The following is a 5,955-nucleotide window of genomic DNA, read 5'->3' as shown; positions in this document are numbered from 1 at the left end:
CTTCATAGGAATGAGTTGTGTGGGGTCAAATTAATGCTCATATAGGCTTCAGGTGGTCATCCTGAACAAAATACATGTTGAAGTGTGTACATAAGTCCTTTGGTTTAGGCGTGACACTCAATTTGAGTTTTTATTGCTTTAAATGCATTTTCAGCCCGAGCTGAGCACGTTTTGTGAGTTTGAATGTATCTTCATAGGAATGAGTTGTGTAGTCAAATTAATGCTCATTTAGGCTTCAGGTGGTCATCCTGAACTAAATACATGTTGAAGTGTGTGCATAAGTCCTTTGGTTTAGGCGTGACACTCAATTTGAGTTTTTATTGCTTTAAATGCATTTTCAGCCCGAGCTGAGCACGTTTTGTGAGTTTGAATGTATCTTCATAGGAATGAGTTGTGTAGTCAAATTAATGCTCATTTAGGCTTCAGGTGGTCATCCTGAACTAAATACATGTTGAAGTGTGTGTATAAGTCCTTTGGTGTAGGTGTGACACTCAATTTGAGTTTTTATTGCTTTAAATGCATTTTCAGCCCGAGCTGAGCGCGTTTTCTGACTTTGAATGTATCTTCATAGGAATGAGTTGTGTGGTCAAATTAATGCTCATTTAGGCTTCAGGTGGTCATCCTGAACAAAATACATGTTGAAGTGTGTGCATAAGTTCTTTGGTTTAGGTGTGACACTCAATTTGAGTTTTTATTGCTTTAAATGCATTTTCAGCCCGAGCTGAGCACGTTTTGTGAGTTTGAATGTATCTTCATAGGAATGAGTTGTGTGGTCAAATTAATGCTCATTTAGGCTTCAGGTGGTCATCCTGAACTAAATACATGTTGAAGTGTGTGCATAAGTCCTTTGGTTTAGGCGTGACACTCAATTTGAGTTTTTATTGCTTTAAATGCATTTTAGGCCCAAGCTGAGCGCACTTTCTGACTTTGAATGTATCTTCATAGGAATGAGTTGTGTGGTCAAATTATTGCTCATTTAGGCTTCAGGAGGTCATCCTGAACAAAATACATGTTGAAGTGTGTGCATAAGTCCTTTGGTTTAGGCGTGACACTCAATTTGAATTTTTATTGCTTTAAATGCATTTTCATCCCGAGCTGAGCACGTTTTGTGAGTTTGAATATATCTTCATAGGAATGAGTTGTGTGGTCAAATTAATGCTCATTTAGGCTTCAGGTGGTCGTCCTGAACTAAATACATGTTGAAGTGTGTGCATAAGTCCTTTGGTTTAGGCGTGACACTCAATTTGAGTTTTTATTGCTTTAAATGCATTTTCAGCCCGAGCTGAGCACGTTTTGTGAGTTTGAATGTATCTTCATAGGAATGAGTTGTGTGGTCAAATTACTGCTCATTTAGGCTTCAGGAGGACATCCTTAACAAAATACATGTTGAAGTGTGTGCATAAGTCCTTTGGTTTAGGCGTGACACTATATTTGAGTTTTTATTGCTTTAAATGCATTTTCAGCCCGAGCTGAGCACGTTTTGTGAGTTTGAATGTATCTTCATAGGAATGAGTTGTGTGGTCAAATTAATGCTCATTTAGGCTTCAGGTGGTCATCCTGAACAAAATACATGTTGAAGTGTGTGCATAAGTCCTTTGGTTTAGGTGTGATACTCAATTTGACTTTTTATTGCTTTAAATGCATTTTCAGCCCGAGCTGAGCACGTTTTGTGAGTTTGAATGTATCTTCATAGGAATGTGTTGTGTGGTCAAATTAATGCTCATATAGGCTTCAGGAGGTCATCCTGAACAAAATACATGTTGAAGTGTGTGCATAGGTCCTTTGGTTTAGGCGTGACACTCAATTTGAGTTTTTATTGCTTTAAATGCATTTTCAGCCCGAGCTGAGCACGTTTTTTTGAGTTTGAATGTATCTTCATAGGAATGAGTTGTGTGATCAAAACAATGCTTATTTAGGCTTCAGGAGGACATCCTGCACTCAGTACATGTTGAAGTGCGTGCATAAGTCCTTTGGTTTAGGCGTGACACTCAATTTGAGTTTTTATTGCTTTAAATGCATTTTCAGCCCGAGCTGAGCACCTTTTGTGAGTTTGAAAGTATCTTCATAGGAATGAGTTGTGTGATCAAAACAATGCTCATTTAGGCTTCAGGAGGACATCCTGAACTCAGTACATGTTGAAGTGTGTGCATAAGTCCTTTGGTTTGGGCGCGACACTCAATTTGAGTTTTTATTGCTTTAAATGCATTTTCAGGCCGAGCTGAGCACGTTTTATGAGTTTGAATGTATCTTCATAGGAATGAGTTGTGTGGTCAAATTAATGCTCATTTAGGCTTCAGGAGGTCATCCTGAACAAAATACATTTTGAAGTGTGTGCATAAGTCCTTTGGTTTAGGCGTGACACTCAATTTGAGTTTTTATTGCTTTAAATGCATTTTCAGCCCGAGCTGAGCACGTTTTGTGAGTTTAAATGTATCTTCATAGGAATGAGTTGTGTGGTCAAATTAATGCTCATTTAGGCTTCAGGTGGTCGGTCATCTTGAACAAAATGCATGTTGAAGTGTGTGCATAAGTCCTTTGGTTTAGGCGTGACACTCAATTTGAGTTTTTATTGCTTTAAATGCATTTTCAGCCCAAGGTGAGCGCGCTTTCTGACTTTGAATGTATCTTCATAGGAATGAGTTGTGTAGTCAAATTAATGCTCATTTAGGCTTCAGGAGGCCATCCTGAACAAAATACATGTTGAAGTGTGTGCATAAGTCCTTTGGTTTAGGTGTGACACTCAATTTGAGTTTTTATTTCTTTAAATGCATTTTCAGCACGAGCTGAGCGGGTTTTCTGAGTTTGAAGCTATCTTCATAGGAATGAGTTGTGTGGTCAAATTAATGCTTATTTAGGCTTCAGGAGGACATCCTGAACTAAATACATGTTCAAGTGTGTGCATAAGTCCTTTGGTTTAGGCGTGACACTCAATTTGAGTTTTTATTGCTTTAAATGCATTTTCAGCCCGAGCTGAGCGCGCTTTCTGACTTTGAATTTATCTTCATAGGAATGAGTTGTGTAGTCAAATTAATGCTCATTTAGGCTTCAGGAGGCCATCCTGAACAAAATACATGTTCAAGTGTGTGCATAAGTCCTTTGGTTTAGGCGTGACACTCAATTTGAGTTTTTATTGCTTTAAATGCATTTTCAGCACGAGCTGAGCAGGTTTCTGAGTTTGAATGTATCTTCATAGGAATGAGTTGTGTGGTCAAATTAATGCTTATTTAGGCTTCAGGAGGACATCCTGAACTAAATACATGTTCAAGTGTGTGCATAAGTCCTTTGGTTTAGGCGTGACACTCAATTTGAGTTTTTTTTGCTTTAAATGCATTTTCTGCCCAAGCTGAGCACGTTTTTTGAGTTAAATGTATCTTCATAGGAATGAGTTGTGTGGTCAAATTACTGCTCATTTAGGCTTCAGGAGGACATCCTGAACTAAATACATGTTGAAGTGTGTGCATAAGTCCTTTGGTTTAGGCGTGACACTCAATTTGAGTTTTTATTGCTTTAAATGCATTTTCAGCCCGAGCTGAGCACGTTTTGTGAGTTTGAATGTATCTTCATAGGAATGAGTTGTGTGATCAAAACAATGCTCATATGGGCTTCAGGAGGTCATCCTGAACGAAATACATGTTGAAGTGTGTGCATAAGTCCTTTGGCTTGGGCGTGACACTCAATTTGAGTTTTTATTGCTTTAAATGCATTTTTAGCCCGAGCTGAGCACGTTTTGTGAGTTTGAATGTATCTTCATAGGAATGAGTTGTGTGGTCAAATTAATGCTCATTTAGGCTTCAGGTGGTCATCCTGAACAAAATACATGTTGAAGTGTGTGCATTAGTCATTTGGTTTAGGCGTGACACTCAATTTGAGTTTTTATTGCTTTAAATGCATTTTCGGCCCGAGCTGAGCACGTTTTGTGAGTTTGAATGTATCTTCATAGGAATGAGTTGCGTGGTCAAATGAATGCTCATTTAGGCTTCAGGAGGACATCCTGAACTAAATACATGTTCAAGTGTGTGCATAAGTCCTTTGGTTTAGGCGTGACACTCAATTTGAGTTTTTTTGCTTTAAATGCATTTTTAGCCAGAGCTGAGCGCGCTTTCTGACTTTGAATGAATCTTCATAGGAATGAGTTGTGTAGTCAAATTAATGCTCATTTAGGCTTCAGGAGGCCACCCTGAACAAAATACATGTTGAAGTGTGTGCATAAGTCCTTTGGTTTAGGCGTGACACTCAATTTGAGTTTTTATTGCTTTAAATGCATTTTCAGCCCGAGCTGAGCACGTTTTGTGAGTTTGAATGTATCTTCATAGGAATGAGTTGTGTGGTCAAATTAATGCTCATTTAGGCTTCAGGAGGACATCCTGAACTAAATACATGTTCAAGTGTGTGCATAAGTCCTTTGGTTTAGGCGTGACACTCAATTTGAGTTTTTATTGCTTTAAATGCATTTTCAGCCCGAGCTGAGCACGTTTTGTGAGTTTGAATGTATCTTCATAGGAATGAGTTGTGTGGTCAAATTAATGCTCATTTAGGCTTCAGGTGGTCATCCTGAACAAAATACATGTTGAAGTGTGTGCATAAGCCCTTTGTTTTAGGTGTGACACTCAATTTGAGTTTTTATTGCCTTAAATGCATTTTCAGCCCGAGCTGAGCACGTTTTGTGAGTTTGAATGTATCTTCATAGGAATGAGTTGTGTTGTCAAATTAATGCTCATTTAGGCTTTGGGTGGTCATCCTGAACAAAATACATGTTGAAGTGTGTGCATAAGTCCTTTGGTTTAGGTGTGACACTCAATTTGAGTTTTTATTGCTTTAAATGCATTTTCAGCCCGAGCTGAGCGCACTTTCTGACTTTGAATGTATCTTCATAGGAATGAGTTGTGTCGTCAAATTAATGCTCATTTAGGCTTCAGGTGGTCATCTTGAACAAAATACATGTCTAAGTGTGTGTATAAGTCCTTTGGTTTAGGCGTGACACTCAATTTGAGTATTTATTGCTTTAAATGCATTTTCAGCCCGAGCCGAGCACATTTTTTGAGTTTGAATGTATCTTCATAGGAATGAGTTGTGTGATCAAAACAATGCTTATTTAGGCTTCAGGAGGACATCCTGCACTCAGTACATGTTGAAGTGCGTGCATAAGTCCTTTGGTTTAGGCGTGACACTCAATTTGAGTTTTTATTGCTTTAAATGCATTTTCAGCCCGAGCTGAGCACCTTTTGTGAGTTTGAAAGTATCTTCATAGGAATGAGTTGTGTGATCAAAACAATGCTCATTTAGGCTTCAGGAGGACATCCTGAACTCAGTACATGTTGAAGTGTGTGCATAAGTCCTTTGGTTTGGGCGCGACACTCAATTTGAGTTTTTATTGCTTTAAATGCATTTTCAGGCCGAGCTGAGCACGTTTTATGAGTTTGAATGTATCTTCATAGGAATGAGTTGTGTGGTCAAATTAATGCTCATTTAGGCTTCAGGAGGTCATCCTGAACAAAATACATGTTGAAGTGTGTGCATAAGTCCTTTGGTTTAGGCGTGACACTCAATTTGAGTTTTTATTGCTTTAAATGCATTTTCAGCCCGAGCTGAGCACGTTTTGTGAGTTTAAATGTATCTTCATAGGAATGAGTTGTGTGGTCAAATTAATGCTCATTTAGGCTTCAGGTGGTCATCTTGAACAAAATGCATGTTGAAGTGTGTGCATAAGTCCTTTGGTTTAGGCGTGACACTCAATTTGAATTTTTATTGCTTTAAATGCATTTTCAGCCCAAGGTGAGCGCGCTTTCTGACTTTGAATGTATCTTCATAGGAATGAGTTGTGTAGTCAAATTAATGCTCATTTAGGCTTCAGGAGGCCATCCTGAACAAAATACATGTTGAAGTGTGTGCATAAGTCCTTTGGTTTAGGTGTGACACTCAATTTGAGTTTTTATTTCTTTAAATGCATTTTCAGCA

The sequence above is a fragment of the Hippocampus guttulatus genome, unplaced genomic scaffold (assembly GCF_054856545.1).
Source record: "Hippocampus guttulatus isolate MCC_2025c unplaced genomic scaffold, RoL_Hgut_1.0 HiC_scaffold_26, whole genome shotgun sequence".
Classification (NCBI taxonomy): domain Eukaryota; kingdom Metazoa; phylum Chordata; class Actinopteri; order Syngnathiformes; family Syngnathidae; genus Hippocampus; species Hippocampus guttulatus.
Note: the sequence above shows the minus strand (reverse complement) of the source record.